We start from the raw sequence: 17,549 nt of genomic DNA, 5'->3' as shown, positions 1-17,549 counted from the left end.
TGAATGTTGAATACCCCTGGATGTTGAGTTCCCAGCCCTGATCATCCTGGAGCCACGTCTCCGTAATCCCAATCACATCATATTTGTTAACATCTATTTGCACAGTTAATTCATCCACCTTATTGCGGATACTCCTTGCATTAAGACACAAAGCCTTCAGGCTTGTTTTTTTAACACCCTTTGTCCTTTTAGAATTTTGCTGTACAGTGGCCCTTTTTGTTCTTTGCCTTGGGTTTCTCTGCCCTCCACTTTTCCTCATCTCCTTTCTGTCTTTTGCTTTTGCCTCCTTTTTGTGTCCCTCTGTCTCCCTGCATTGGTTCCCATCCCCCTGCCATATTCGTTTAAATCCTCCCCAACAGCACTAGCAAACACTCCCCCGAGGACATTGGTTCACTGGGACAGGCAGCGCAGTCCTGGTGCCAATGTCAGGCTGCAGGTCTGGCCGCAGGAGATGTCATATCCCTGTCATATCCCTGTCAGGACCCCCTTTCAGAAGCACAGACTTCTGACACATGGCCTCCTCCAACATGTCGAGGTATAAGTGTTGCTCCTGATAAACCCGTGGGAGTAAGACCTCCTGTTCCGATGTCTGCGGGGTCTCCTCAGTCATAGACTGACATGGCCAACAGCCCTTCTATATTGACACTGTCTATGCACCCATTTAATTCTCAAACTCAAGTTGCTAGGAACCTGTAAGGTCAGATAAATCTGCCGCTGCAAGTAAGAGCTTCACGGACGGTGCTCTGTCGAAACGTTGCACTCACTGTGAGCTCCGATTAATCCGGTTGTTCCTCCCTCCAAATAGCCTCCAGGTATTGCCTAAGGAAGGTGGGACCGCCTGGTTTCTCTGGCATGTTCAGCGATGGACACTAAATGAGCTGGATACACCCAATTTTGCGAGCGGTATGCGAGCAGTTCGTTGCACGTGTACTGACGTCATGATTTGACTGAAGTTCGACAGTGAGGCGGTAGCATTATCCGCCACCAGTAAACCTGAACCAAATTTCCCGGCGGGATGCTACAACCTGTGCAGCTGGGTGGTATGCCATTCGAAATGCATTAACGCCCCTCCGGGATGCGAAATAAGGCACTACATAACTGAATTTCTCGCCCACAGTCTTTTACAATGGCACACTATGCCTTTGTGGCAGCAGTCTGAGCATCCATTGGGAAAATAACGACAGCCCTTTAGCCTCTATCATGATGATCTCCACCACAGATATTTCTGGAACTGCTTCATGCTTTATAATGGACTGCAGTGTTGCAACGCAGTTCTATTCCCCAGTATCTTACACACACTGCCGGTGGACTTTTTCTGAGCTGCTAACTGCAGCTCTTTTTTCTTAGGCAGTCGCTCAGAGTTGAAGATGACTTGTTTCCACATTAAAAATGATCCGATCATGGACTCAGGTCCACTTCCCTGCCCGCTCCCCCTGTCATGTTTGTAACCTCACATAACTGTAACCTTTATGTAACAACACTGTACACTGTATACACCTGAGAAATGCACACCTTGACCACAGGGGGTGAACTTGTGGGAGACACTCCTCACCTGGTCATCCAGGTATATAAAGGGAGGTCCCACGCAGGGTCATCACTTCTTGGTCCTGTGAATAAAGGTACAGGTCACAGAGTGACCTTGTCTCCAGTATGTGCCTCGTGTTGATTTGCTGTAGTGTGTAAGGACACAACACTCCCCACAACTCATTATTCCCTTATCGGTTAAGAAACTGTCTAACTCTGTCTTAAATTTATTCAATGTCCCGGCTTCCACAGCTCTCTGAGGCAGCAAATTCCACAGATTAACAACCCTCTGAGAGAAGAAATTCCTCCTCATCTCAGTTTTAAATGGGCGGCTATTTATTCTAAGTTTATGCCCCCTAGTTCTCGCCTCCGCTATCAGTGGAAACATCCTCTCTGCATCCACCTTGTCAAGCCTCCTCATAATCTTATACGTTTCGATAAGATCACCTCTTATTCTTCTGAATTCCAATGAGTAGAGGCCCAACCTTCTCAACCTTTCCTCATAAGTCAACTCCCTCATCTCCAGAATCAACCTAGTGAACCTTCTCTGAGCTGCCTCCAAAGCAAGGATACCTTTCTTAAATATGGAAAACAAAACTGCATGCAGTACTCAAGGTGTGGCCTCACCAAAATCCTGTATAACTGTAGCAAGACTTCCCTGCTTTTATACTCCACCCCCTTTGCAATAAAGGCCAAGATTCCATTGGCCTTCCTGATTACTTGCTGTATCTGCATACTGAGCTTTTATGTTTCATGCACAAGTACTCCCAGGTCCCGCTGTACTGCAGCACTTTGCAATTTTTCTCCATTTAAATAATAACTTGCTCTTCGATTTTTTTTCTGCCAAAGTTGCATAACCTCACGCTTTCCAACATTATATTCGATTTGACAAATTTTTGCCCACTCACTTAGCCTGTCTATGTCCTTTTGCAGGTTTTTTGTGTCCTCTTCACACATTGCTTTTCCTCCCATCTTTGTATCGTTAATATAGATTGTAAACAGTTGGGGTCCCAGCACTGATCCCTGCGGCACTCTAATAGTTACTGATTGCCAACCCGAGAATGAACCATTTATCCCGACTCTCTGTTTTCTGTTAGTTAGCCAATCCTCTATCCATGCTAATATATTACCCCCAACCCTTTGAGCTTTTATCTTGTGCAGTAACCTTTTATGTGACACCTTGTCAAATGCCTTCTGGAAGTCCAAAACACCACATCCACTGGATCCACCCTGTTTGTTACATCCTCAAAGAATTCCAACAAGTTTGTCAAACATGAGATCCCCTTCATAAATCCATGCTGGCTCTGCCTGACCGATATATGCTTTTCCAAAAGTCCTGCTACTGCTTCTTTAATGTAGGAAATATGGCACGCAGCAGTGTCCCACATACAGCAATGTGATAGTTACCAGATATTGGGCTGGATTTTGTTCAAAAACTGCCACCACCGGTTTACTGCTTCAAAAAATGCTATGATTATTCAATTAAGAACGGTAGAAAATTAATCAAAAAATGGAAAAAAATCCACTTGCGGGAAAAATCGCCATTCACATGGATTCTGGGTGGAAACGCGATCCTCGTCAAATTAAATCCGAGACTACGAGTTGGGCCTAGGGAGGGGGGATAACACAAAAAAATAAATAAAAAAATCGCAGGACCCTTTTCCAGTAAATCAGTACAAAATATATTGTTTTAAACTTTAACTTACCTTTTTTTGCAGGGTTTCATACATACCACCGATCGAAGGGCTGCTCCGGCTGGTTTCTCCTGGGCGTTTTTTTCCATCAACTATGGATCACCGCTACCACCAAACTTGGGCTGAAGCATTTTTTTCAGTGTTGCACACCAGCAGTCCGCTCCCCAGCGATATTTCAAAACCGCCAGTGGAACACTTTGATGAAATTCCCACCGGGTGGTTTTTCACCGAAAATGAGGAATACCACCGAAAAACGCAGCCAAACGGCTGATGAAATTCCAGCCTAATATGTTTTAGTGTTGTTGGTTGAGGGATAAATATTGTCCAGGATACCAGGGAGAACTTCCCTGCTGTTCTTCGAAATAGTGCATGGGATCTTTTGCATCCACCTCTATGGTCAGGCCTCAGTTCAATTTCTCATCTGAAAGACGGCACCTTTCCACACTGGATTATTGGCCTAGATTTTGTGCTCAAGTCTCTTGGAATGATCTTCCTAGCACTTAGAGGTGAAGAGAGGTCAGAATTTCAGAGCTGAAGAGCAGAGTGCACATGTCACTTTCTGTAGAAGGAATTACATGATATGGTTTGCTGACAATTAATGCAGCTGCAAGATGATAAAAATGTGGATTAGGGTTCTGGCAGTGGGGCAGAGATGAATAATGCTGTGGAAGTGAAAAAAGTGATGTTAAAGACAGATAGAATGTGAGGAGAAAATTGAGGTCAGGATGGAGCAATATACTAAAGTTTTGTATTGATGGGTTAATCCTTAGATGACTGCTGAGCCAATCTTTATGACTGTTGTATTATGCTGGCAGAGTCCTTTCCAACGCACGTAACTACTTAATTTAAATCAAAAATTGAGTAATGGTATAACTGGACATAAACATCGGATATCCTGCTGACTCTGAACCACACCACAGAACTCTTGAGCCCAGCACTTTAACTGCTGCAGTCCAACTTGGACCAGGCACATGGGATTATGCAGATGTGTCTTCCGTTTTCCCAGCCATTGCATTGAACAAAGGCAAAAGTCTTCTTATAATCACATATAGTTTTACAATATAGATTTTCATTGTATTTGAGTACTTTTAACTTGCAGTAATATATACCAAATGACTAAAGAATGATCTCATTGTTACCTTCAACTTGTATACCGTAAGTGCACAGTATAGGATTTGTAGGATATTTTAAATAACATGAAAGAAGCTAAAATGCCTGCCAAAAATTCAAGACGCATTTTCTGTGACTGGGAAAGGGTAAACAACCTTTGCATGATTGTATTAACTAAAAAGAAAATCTTTACTATGTGCCAATTGGCCATTACTACATTTAGTACCCAAGTTTCAGCCATGTGCATTGTTCTGTCTAGGACATAGGATACGACTGCCCAAGGGACGGTAAATGCAGACTGCACAGACAGGATGTCAGTATGTTTGTACAGTAATAAATGATGTTAGGTTAACTAATAAAATCTATTGTTAGAGGAGGGGAAATCAGCCTATGTGGGTACAGTAAGGTACTTTAGATTGCAAATACCAATGAACTGTGCAAGTTTAATGCTGATCATAAATATGACATTAATTACATGCCCAAACAGTCAGCAACACATTGCCCCATCAACAAATAACAACAGGAACTCAGGGCATAATAATTGTCTTGTTTTATTCTATTAAAAATGTTGTTTAATATATCTGAATAATATAGGCAGCGCCACATTTACAGTGTTAGAGTTACTGTGTTAGACTGTCATTAGTTGTAAAATAACATCCTATTAGAAGTACATGTAGAGTAACATTAACCCACCGAGTGATCCTGGCACTCATCTTAACATAAGAACATAAGAAATAGGAGCAGGAGTAGGCCATACGGCCCCTCGAGTCTGCTCCGTCATTCAATAAGATCATGGCTGATCCGATCATGGACTCAGGTCCACTTCCCTGCCCACTCCCCATAACGCCTTATTCCCTTATCAGTTAAGAAACTATCTATCTCTGTCTTAAATCCATTCAAGTCCCAGCCCCACAGCTCTCTGAGGCAGCAAATTCCACAGATTTACAACCCTCTGAGAGAAGAAATTTCTCCTCATCTCAGTTTTAAATGGGCGGCCCCTTATTCTAAGATTATGTCCCCTACTTGTAGTCTCCCCTATCAGTGGAAACACCTTCTCTGCATCCACCTTGTCAAGCCTCCTCATAATCTTATACATTTCGATAAGATCACCTCTTATTCTTCTGATTCCAATGAGTAGAGGCCCAACCTACTCAACCTTTCCTCATAAGTCAACCCCCTTATCTCCAAAGTCAACCTAGTGAACCTTCTCTGAACTAGCCCAAAAGCAAATATATCCTTTCAAAAATATGGAAACCAAAACTGTACGCAGTATTCCAGATGTGGCCTCACCAATACCCTGTATAGCTGTAGCAAGACTTCCCTGCTTTTATACCTCATCCCCTTTGCAATAAAGTTTTCATTGGCTTGCCTGATCACTTGCTGTACCTGCATACTAACCTTTTGTGTTTCATGCACAAGTACCCCCAGATTCTGCTGTACTGCAGCACTTTGTAATTTTTCTCCATTTAAATAATAACTTGCGCTTTGATTTTTTTTTCTGCCAAAGTGCATAACCTCACACTTTCCAGCATTATACTCCATCTGCCAATGTTTTGCCCACTCACTTAGCCTGTCTATGTCCTTTTGCAGATTTGTTGTGTCCACCTCACACATTACTTTCCTTCCCATCTTTGGATCATCAGCAAACTTGGCTACTTTACACTCGGTCCCTTCTTCCAAGTCATTAATATAGATTGTAAATAATTGGCGTCCCAGCACTGATCCCTGCAGCACCCCACTAGTTATTGATTGCCAACCTGAGAATGAACCATTTATCCTGACTCTCTGTTTTCTGTTAGTTAGCCAATCCTCTATCCATATTACCCCCAACCCCGTGAACTTTTAGCTTGTGCAGTAACCTTTTATGTGGCACCTTGTCAAATGTCTTCTGGAAGTCCAATTACACCACATCCACTGGTTACCCTTTATCCACCCTGCTCGTTACATCCTCAAAGAATTCCAGCAAATTTGTCAAACATGAATTCCCCTTCATAAATCCATACTGACTCTGCCTGACCGAATTTTGCTTTTCCAAATGTACTGCTACTGCTTCTTTAATAATGGTCTCCAACATTTTCCCAACCACAGATGTTAGGCAAACTGGTCTACAGTTTCCTGCTTTTTGTCTGCCTCCTTTTTTAAATAGGGACGTTACATTTGCAGTTTTCCAATCTGCTGGGACCTCCTCAGAATCCAGGAAATTTTGGTAAATTATAACCAATGCATCCACAATCCCTGCCATTGCTTCTCTTAAGACCCTAGGATGCAAGACATCAGCTCCAGGGGATTTATCTGCCTTTAGTCCCATTATCTTACTGAGTACCACCTCCTTAGTGATTGTGATTGTGTTAAGTTCCTCCCCTCCTATAGCCCCTTGATTATCCACTGTTAGGATAAAAAAACATTGCAAAATTGAATAATTGATCAATGTTGCAAATCAATATTGCCCTTTCCCCTCAACTAAAGTACACAGTTATGAAAGTTAATTAAAATCACCCATGTACTGGATATGAATCTATGAGAATCTATGAGAAAATTCCTGGCTCCAAACAAGTTTTCCAATCTAATTTCTGTTACTCGTTTACTTTGTAATTCATATATATAGAAAATCTAAGTTTTGGAATCTAAGAGGCATAGGGCCCGAATTTGGTGGATTTATTTGCCGGCTGCCACTCAGTGGTTTCCCTATTTTCTGGGCGCTCTCCCCTCCGAGTGAGTTTTGTCAGGTCCTCATGCTATGGAGCATCCGCTGGCGTCCGCTGGCGTGAGTCGGCACGCAACACCGACAAATATCCTCCCGCCCGCTGACTCCCCAGATTGGTCTGGGCAGTTGTCCGCTCCAACAGGAGAAGAGGCCGCCGCATGGAGGCAGGTCTTACCTGAACGGTAAGTATGAAGACCTGCAAGAAAAAGTTAGTGCACTTCTTTTCTTCCTTTCCTTTGCAGCAGTTTTGGTGGATAGGCTCCTCTGAAGGATTTGGAAATGTTTTTGTTCCATTTGTTGAAAATTTTTTTTTTCCCATTCCCCTCTCTAACCTCGGCGTTACTTTGCCGAGGATCACATTTGCCGCCCGGAATCGACGTGCAAGGCCCTTTTTTTCCACCGGGCGGTTTTTTCCACATTTTTCCACTAAACTTCTGCCCAAAGTACCGTCAGGATTTTAGCGGTCCATTCGACGGTACATGGGCGGAACTTAAGTTTGACCAAACTCGGGCCCATAGAATCATACAGCTCAGAAGGAAGCCATTTGACAATCATGCCTCTTTAGCAGAGCTATCCAATTATCCTAGTCCCCTGCTCTTTCCCTTAGCCCTGCATGATTTTTCCCTTCAAGACTTATCCAATTCTCTTTTGAAAGTTTCTATTGAATAGGCTCCACTGTCCTTTCAGGCAGTGATTCCGTCATAACAACTCGTTGTGTAAAAAATAGTTTCCTTATCTCCCCTCCGGTTCTTTTGCCAATCAACTTAAATATGTGTCCTGTGGTTATCGACCCTTCTGCCAGTGGGAACAGTTTCTCCTTATTTACTCTAACTAAACCATTCCTGATTTTGGACCCCTCTATCAAATCTTCTCTTAACCTTCTCTGTTCTAAGGGGAACAACGCCAGATTATATAAAATATACAGTACAGGAACAGGCCGTTTGACCTAACCTGTCCATTCCAGCATTTATGATCCACTCGCGCCTCCTTCCAAGCTTCGTCATTTAACTCTATTAGCATAACCCTCTATTCCCTTCTCCCTCGTATGCTTATCTAGCGTCACCTTAAAAACATCTATACTATTCACCTCAACCACTCCTTGTGGTAACGAGTTCTATATTCTGGGTAAAGAGGTTTCTTCTGAATTCTCTAATTGATTTCTAGATGACTATCTTATATTGATAGCGATTGGTGTTTTGCTCCTCCGCACAAGTAGAAAAACTCTCTCTGTGTCTACTCTATCAAAACTTTTCATAATTTTAAAGACCTCTATTAGGACATCGCTCAGCCTTCTGTTTTCAAGAGAAAAGAGACCCAGTCTGTTCATACTGTCCTGATAGGTATGACCTAGTGCCGAAAATTGCGGCCTCGCCGCGTCTGTATGGAGTGCCCACGGATCTGGCGAGGCCTCGCAAAAGCCGGTTTTCGGGGAGCAACGCACATGCGCCGAAAACCGGCTTTTACGATCTGTCAAGATTTCTTTTGACAGATTCACCGCATCCTCAGGAGAAGGACAGTTGTGCGGGAAAGATTGGGCTATTTGCCCAACTCATGCCCAGCGAATCTCCTTCAAACTTTTATGCCTGGTAAAAGCAGGCACATAGCTTACTTTTACCAGCATATGAGTTTTAAAACAGATAAAATTTAAATTTAAACACTCATTTTTATATTAAAAATCCTGTCCATTAAGATAAGTTTATTTTTAACCCTATTAAAACACATTTAAAAAAATTCCAAAAATTATATAGTTTTTCTAAAACATTTAGGGCTCAATTTTCCCCAAGCTTGTTTTTTGGCGTATTGCCAGAGTTACGGCCGTTTTTCTCAGCCAAAAATAATTGATCAAAGTTTCCCCGCTGTATTTATCAAATTTGGTGACGCGCAGCGTGTCCAGTTGCCTCGGGGGCTGGAGCTTGCTGTCTGCGCCGAAAAAAACGATGCCACACCTTCTGCATATGCGTGAAACAAAAAGGACGTTTTTGTCGTGATCCCAATAAGCGTGCATGTGCAGTACAGCTCCTGGTCTGCAATCAGCCATTTTTTAAGAGCTAGTTGTGTGTGTGAGAACGTTGAGTGCTGTGTGAGAGCATTTGGAAAAATTGGAGCTGCAATATAAGATGCAACGCGGTGCAAGGACCAAGATTTTCTTACAGGATGAAGTTACTAGTTACTGTGATTGAGGCCAGATGGCAGGAGCTGAGCACCAGCAGAGGTCGCATAAAAGTTCACCAAAAGAAATGAAGAAATGCTGGAACCGAATTGCAGAAGATTACTGTGCAATGGTGACCACCACGAGATCTGGAGGCCAGTGTAAAAAGAAATGGCAGGACTTTGGTCAAGTAGTTAGTGTAAGTAATATTTTCATTTATTCAATGGAATTGCAATTGTAAATGTGATCAGCTGTATATGTCCCAGCCAGCAGAAAGACACCATCTCTAAAAAGTTGCAATTTCATCTGTGCAGAGGAAAAGAACTCGAACAGGAGGAGGCCCAGCAAATCTGCAGCCACTGACACACTTGGAAGAGAGGGTCGCTGCTTTGATGGGTCCTGCCTGGAGAAAAGCAACCACCACTGCACAAGCTGGGCCCACACTCGAGGGAGAGGGTAAGTCCTGAAAATTCCACAGTCTGGCTTTGCTAAATGTTAAGTACTACGCGGGCTAGTCATGCTTTGGTTCCTGGGGATGTCTCCGTCGGCTACGCTTCGGTTGATACAATGTGCTATCATTCATCGTGGTCCTTCAAATGAGCCTGTGCCTGCGCTGTGTGAGCCTGCTCATGCCACCCACCCTGCCCCCTCCTCTGCTGCTAACCATTTGTCTGTTCTGTTATATTTTGAAGAACTTGAGGCCAACCCTGATGATGCATAAGAAAATTCAGACAAGGACGAGCCTGAAGAGGAAAACATCTTCCAATCCCACCCTCCAGATCAAGAGCATAGGGGTGAGGGGGACGGGGGGGAATGGAGATGGATGAAAACCCACTGTTTTACTGACTTTGGAGGAGGTGCAGGTGCCGCCCATTGAGGTGCCAGCCCCTTCCGTGACTAGTGGTTTGAGTGTTGGTGGGACATTCCATTGTTACCTACGTCTGAGGCTGCCTGTCCCAATGGGATGGTGCAGCAAAGTCCACCCAGGGCCCCACCGTCTGAGGTTGCGGGTCACAGTGGTGGGGTGCAGCGAGGCATACCCAGGGTGAGGATGGATAAGAGAACTCTACAGCATTCTCCTGAGGTGCAGGATCTCACAGATGTGGTTCAGATGATGGCAACGAGTGCGGAGAGCATTGACCTTACATGATCACTTCTGTACACCATCAGTGGGGTGAGTGATAAGGTAGTGCGACTGTCGAGATAAGTAACAGCAATCTCACAAGAAATGGGAACGATGTCCAGGACCATGAGTGAGGGAATATCTCAATCAGTTGAAACCATGTCAGTGACCATGAGGAAGCGAATGTCACAGTTAGCTGATGCGCTGTCAGTGAACATGAGGGAGGGAATAGAAACATAGAAATATAGAAAATAGGTGCAGGAGCAGGCCATTCTGCCCTTTGAGCCTGCACCACCATTCAATATGATCATGCAACTTCAGTACCCCACTCCTGCCTTCTCTCCAGACCCCCTGATTAATTTAGCCGTAAGGGCCACATCGAACTCCCTTTTGAATATATCCAACAAACTGGATTCAACAACTTACTGTGGTAGAGAATTCCATAGGTTCACAATTCTCTGGGTGAAAATGTTTCTCCTCATCTCGGTCCTATATGGCTTACCTCTTATCCTTAGACTGTGACCCCTGGTTCTGGACTTCCCCAACATCGGGAACGTTCTTCCTGCATCTAACCTGTCCAATCCCATCAGAATTTTATATGCTTCTATGAGATTCCCTCTCATTCTTCTAAATTCCAGTGAATATAAGCCTAGTCGATCCAATCTTTCTTCATATGTCAGTCCTGCCAGCCCGGGAATCAGTCTGGTGAACCTTCGCTGCACTCCCTCAATAGCAAGAATGTCCTTCCTCAGATTAGTAGACCACAACTGCACACAATACATAGAAACAATGGGGTGAAGTTTCGGGACACGCCTCGAACGGTGCAGCCTCGACCTGGACGCCCATTTTTCGCACCTGAAAGCGTGTCAAAAAAATACCTTCAGATTCTCCGGCTCCCTGCAGGTCCTTTGGAGCTTGACGCGGCGCGCACAGATCAGCGGGGGGCGGAGCAAGAGAGTCGCGCCGATTCTAGAAGTGGTGGGGGACGGGGCTAATTTAAATGAGACAACGTCGTGCCGGCAGCCTTGCGCGTGCGCGTTGGAGCACGCGCGCACGTGCAGTAGTGCATAAACATTGGCACTCGGCCATTTTTAAAGGGACTTGAAGAAAAATGTTGATTTGAAAGCTGCTTGTTTGCTGTTTCTTCGGCCGCCGTGGAGCCACTGACACCGCCCCTGTCTCCTACATGGAAGGAAGGCCTGCCTGAAGCACCGCAGCTCGAAGGCTGCTGCTGCTTCACACAGGTAGGAACATTGAATATTTTGTCTTTGCTTTGTTTATAATTTTTTATTCAGGATGGCTCTTTATTTGTATAATTGAGACTGTTGAATGCTTGTAGAATTTAATTACTTCCCTTCCTCCCCCCCATCTCGTTCCCGATGCCTGATTTGTAACCTACGCCTGATTTTCTAAGTGTAGGCAAGGTTTTTCTGAGCATACAAAAATCTACACTTATTCCATTCTAAGTTCGTTTGGAGTAAGTTTTCACTGCCTAAACTTTCAAAACAGGCGTAAGTGGCCGGACACGCCCGCTTTTGAAAAAAAAAATCTGTTCCAAAATGAAACTGTTCTAACTGACTAGAACTGGAACAAACTAAATGCCGAGAATTGCAATTTCTTAGAAACTCCATTCTAAACCAGTTGCTCCAAAAAAATAGGAGCAACTCAGGCCGAAACTTGAACCCAGTGAAACATAGAAAATAGGTGTAGGAGTAGGCTATTCGGCCTTTCGAGCCTGCACCACCATTCAATATGATCATGGCTGATCATGCAACTTTAGTACCCCATTCCTGCTTTCTCTCCACACCCCTTCATCCCTTTAGCTGTAAGGGCCACATCTAACTCCCTTTTGAGTATATCTAACGAACTGGCCTCAACAACTTTCTGTGGTAGAGAATTCCACAGGTTAACAACACTCTGAGTGAAGAAGTTTCTCCTCATCTCGATCCTAAATGGCTCACCCCTTATCCTTAGATTGTGACCCCTGGTTCTGGACTTCCCCAACATCGGGAACATCCTTCCTGCATCTAACCTGTCCAATCCCATCAGAATTTTATATGTTTCCATGAGATCCCCTCTCATCCTGCTAAACTCCAGTGAATACAGGCCCAGTCGATCCAGTCTCTCCTCATATGTCAGTCCTGCCATCCTGGGAATCAGTTTGGTGAACCTTCGCTGCACTCCCTCAATAGCAAGAATGTCCTTCCTCAGATTAGGAGACCAAAACTGAACACAATATTCCAGGTGAGGCCTTACCAAGACTATGCTCCTATGCTCAAATGCCCTAGCTATGAAGGCCAACATACCATTTGCCTTCTTCACCACCTGCTGTACCTGCATGTCAACTTTCAATGACTGATGTACCATGACACCCAGGTCTCGTTGTACCTTCCCTTTTCCTAATCTGCTGCCATTCAGATAATATTCTGCCTTCGTATTTTTGCCACCAAAGTTGATAACCTCACATTTATCCACATTATACTGCATCTGCCATGCATTTGCCCACTCACCTAACCTGCCCAAGTCACCCTGCAGCCTCTTAGCATCCTCCTCACAGCTCTACATGACAAAAGCACTACCACTAACAAAATCGTCACAGACATCGCATTTCATGACCATGATCAAATTCTGCATTACAATGATTTTCATGAGGCCATCATTATTTAGATAACACTTTTATCAATCATCTCTCATATCTTATTGTTTGGATATGAGTGGGTGTGGCATCTATTGACTCTACATCACGCAATGATGTATACTTTTCTCACGTGGAATCACATCAGGTTCTGCTGCTGCTTGCGTGGCCGACCGGGGGTGGGTCCCCACTAGTGCCAGCACCCGCTCCTTGATGTCTGTCAGCTCGCTGATGAGTGGTGTCCCCCTACCCGTGCGCCGCTGCTCGGCCTTATTCCTCGAAAGCATCTTCTGAAAAAGGTAACATCAGCACGACATGGCATGTGATCATTGCATAAGATCATTGTTAGGTACTGTCAAAGAGACTGATACAACACATAACCGACAGATGTAATCATGATTATTATAATTATCATTATTTACCTAAAGACCTACACCGTAAATGCAGGCTTTGAGTAAAACATTCCCAGTATAAGTGCAAGACATCACATCTGATTTTAATCACTCATTACACTTACAACTCAAATTCTATAAATAGATAAGTAAATGTAAATAAATGTAATACTTACTCTGGCGGAACCGGCAAGGTCGTTCCAGCGCTTGCGGCACTGGTTGCCCTCACGCACCTCGTTCATCGCTGATGAAACCACCTCGGCTATGTCAGCCCATATCTTCTGGTAAACCTTTGGGTTGGGCTTCCCACCCCCACCCCGGGTCAATTGATCCCAGCATGACTCGACCTCCTGCAGGAGGGAGGCATTTGCCTCATTGGAGAATCTCCAAGTTTGTTTTTGTCCTTCCACTTCGAGCTCCTCTCCCACCTCACTGCTTTCGCCAGCGTCCTCAACCTCCACATTGTGGTGTGTCTCCTCCTCCATGTCTTCCATTGTAATTCAATGTTTTTTGCCAAAATCTGCATGCCCCCAACGTTATTTGTGCTCTGAATTATTTTTACTGCTGCTAAATCTCTTTCCTATGTCCCATAACAGCCAAACAATCACACAACACACCCACACATGCTTTCAGTTCCTCTCTGCTCACTCTCTTTATTTCTCCTCTCTACGCTTGTATTGATGACCACTGGATCCTGAAAGGCGGGAAATGACCGTTGCCATAGACGCCGACAGTTTACGGCATAAGGTCAAATAATTTACCGCTCATGCCCATTTCACATCGCTTGCGGTAACGCCCATTTTATAAAGTGGAAAGTTCAGGTTTTGAAAATGGGCGATAATCCGGTGATCTCAAAACCCATAATAAACGTCAACGCTGGAAATAACACCCATTTTTGGGTGATCTGCACAATAATGGAAAGTCTAGCCCATCGTAACTAAAAACTTTAAAGTTTGATACAAGAATAATTTTATTAAAGTTAATTTAAGTACAAAGAACTGTTTGTTAAACTTTTGAATAAAATATATTTTACATTAAAACTGAATCATTTACATTATTTGTTCCATTATTAACACAACTTCTGAAGTAAACAAGAATCATTGCCATCGTTTGTTCCATTAACACAACATTACGGAACAGGTCCAAACAGTAAACATGGTCCATCTGGAATAGTTGTCGCTGAGCCTTCAGGCAGCAAAACGTTCATGGATGAACTGCTGGCGCACGGCTCGAGCAATCATTAAAGGGGCACGATGGCCCGCCCTCCTCCGCCATCTTGCACCAGGTCCAGGTACTTGCATGGCTTCATCATCCTCATCCTCATCCTCGTCCTCCTGCTCATCATCTGCATCTTCCTCATCATTATCATCAGTCACTCTCAGCTCAGGTGGGTCTTCTACTACCAGCTGCTGCTGCCTCATGATGGCTAAGTTCTGCAGCATGCAGCACATAACAGTGAATTGACTGACAATCTCAGGGGAGTATAGCAAGTAGCCTCCGGAATGGTCCAGGCATCGGAAACGCTGCTTCAAGATGCCAATGGTCCTCCCTATGATACCGCAATGTGCGACATGTTGTATTCCCGGTCAACTTCCATCCGGGTTACGCGTAGGGGCGTCATGAGCCTGGTGTCGAGGTGGGACCCTTTGACTCCCAGTAGCTAGCTCTGCCCTTCTGGCTGCTGCTGAAACATGGCAGATATAATGCTGTCGCGTAGGATGAACGTATCATGGGTGTTTCCAGGGTATCTTGCATCGACTGACATGATGCAATGCATGTCGTCACAGACGAGCTGCACATTCACGGATTTGAAGCCTTAATAGAGTGGAAGCCTTTACTGTTCCTGTACATCTCGGAATCCTCCAAAGGTGATGTGGGTACAATCAATGCAGCTCTGTACCTTTGGGAAGCCAGCAATCCTGGAGCAGGCCACACTGTCACACATTGCCTGGGCGGTTGTGGGGAACTTTCTGTAGTCATTCCTCCGGCAAATGCAAACATTGAGAAATGGTGCACACATCCCCACTTGTAGCTTGAAACGATCCAGAGGCGTAGAATGAAAGTGAAGCTGTAACCATCACTTCAATTGACAAAGCAGTCCTCCTGATGCTTCTCGGTTGCAGGTCTGCTTTCACCAACTCACAGATCTCAGTTATAACTTCTTTGTTGTCTCTCCCCAAGGTCTGTATGGACCACACCCAGGTCTCAGCAGTCTTGTGATTTCTGAGGAACAGAGTTTTCGGAGACCAGGCCCTCAAATCTGCCACCAAGCTCATGGTCTACAGGACTGTAGTAATACCCACCCTCCTGAATGGCTCAGAGACATGGCCCATGTAGATCAGACACCTCAAGCCACCAATGATGTCTCCGCAAGATCCTGCAAATCTCCTGGGAGGACAGACAAGTTAGCATCCTCGACCAGGCCAACATCCCCAGCATTGAAGCACTGACCACACTTGATCAGCTCCACTGGGCAGGCCACATTGTTCGTATGCCAGACACGAGACTCCCAAAGCAAGCGCTCTACTCGGAATTCCTTCACGGCAAACGAGCCAAAGGTGGACAGAGGAAACATTACAAGGACACCCTCAAAGCCTCCCTGATAAAGTACGACATCTCCACTGACACCTGGGAGTCACTGGCCAAAAATCGCCCTAATTGGAGGAAGTGTATCCGGGAGGGCGCTGAGCACCTCGAGTTTCATCGCCGAGGGCATGCAGAAATCAAGCGCAGGCAGCAGAAGGAACACACAGCAAACCATCCCACCCATCCTTTCCCTCAACGACTAGCTGTCCCACCTGTGACAGGGACTGTGGCTCTCGTATTGGACTGATCAGCCACCTAAGAACTCAGTTTTAGAGTGGAAGCAAGTCTTCCTTGATTCCGAGGGACTGCCTATGATGATGATGTTTTATACAGACCAAGCATAACCTCCCTGCTCTTGTATTCTGTGCCTCGGCTAATAAAGACAAGCATTCCGTATGCCTTCTTCACCACCTTATCTACCTGGCCTGTTGCCGTCAGGAATCTGTAGACCTGCACTCCAAGGTCCCTTTGTTCCTCTACACTTCTCAGTGTCCTACCATTTAATGTGTATTCCCTTTCCTTGTTAGCCCTCCCCAAATGCATTACCTCACACTTCTCCGGATTAAATTCCATTTGCCACTGTTCTGCCCACCTGACTAGTTGATTGATATCTTCATGCAGTCTGGAGCTTTCTTCTTCATTATCAACCACACAGCCGATTTTAGTATCATCTGCAAATTTCTTAACCATACCCCCTATATTCAAGTCTAGATCAGTGATGGATACCACAAAAAACAAAGGACCTAGGGCCGAAGTTTCCCTACAGAAACAAATGGCGTCCACTTACCTGGACGTCCATTCTTTTCCGATCCCTCAGCACTGAAAATAAAAATGCAGAGGTGTCTCACCACATGTGCATCCTCTGGCGCAGGTGCTACCCGATCCGAATCTGCAGGGCGGAGCCTCCAATTTGTGCTGAAACCGCACAGCGCAGGCACTGAAGAAAAAAAATAGCCATTTGCAAATGTGCAGTAGAAAGTATTAAAAAAACAGCACATTTGGGGACTGTGTGTGTCATGTATGCAAACCTCACCAATGTGTAAGACTTGCCACCAGGGGCACACCTGTGGGAGACCTAAGTGTCACCTGTGCACCCCGGGGAAGCAGTTATAAAAGGCAATCCACCATGCTCCTTCCTCACTTTGGAGTTACATTAAAGAGACCAAGGTCACAATGGTTTGAGCTTACAACACAGTCTTCTGAACGTAATAATTGGCGACAAGTTACAGATCACAAACTTTCATGCGGTAATGGCTGTCGTTGGTATTCTTGAGAGACTTGTTGAGGGTAATGATTGGGAAGCCTTCGTCAAGTGTCTTGACCAATCACTGGCCAACGAGCTGGACACAGCTGAGACGGCGGTCAAGCGCAGGGTGACTCTCCTCACCCTATGTGGGTCTTCGATATATGGCCTCATCAAAAATCTGCTGGCACTGGTCAAACCAACGGACAAGATTTACACAGAGCTGTGCACGCTGGTTCGGGAACACCTCAAGCTGAAGGACAGCTTCCTAATGGCCAGGTTTTACACGCACTATCGCTCCGAGGGCCAAAATGTGGTGAACTTTGTCGCCGACCTAAGATGCCTTGCGGGACAGTGCAAATTTGCCAGATCTTTAGGGGAAATCTTGC

Source organism: Pristiophorus japonicus, chromosome 5 (genome assembly GCF_044704955.1).
Source record: "Pristiophorus japonicus isolate sPriJap1 chromosome 5, sPriJap1.hap1, whole genome shotgun sequence".
Lineage (NCBI taxonomy): Eukaryota > Metazoa > Chordata > Chondrichthyes > Pristiophoridae > Pristiophorus > Pristiophorus japonicus.
This window is presented reverse-complemented; position numbering follows the sequence as displayed.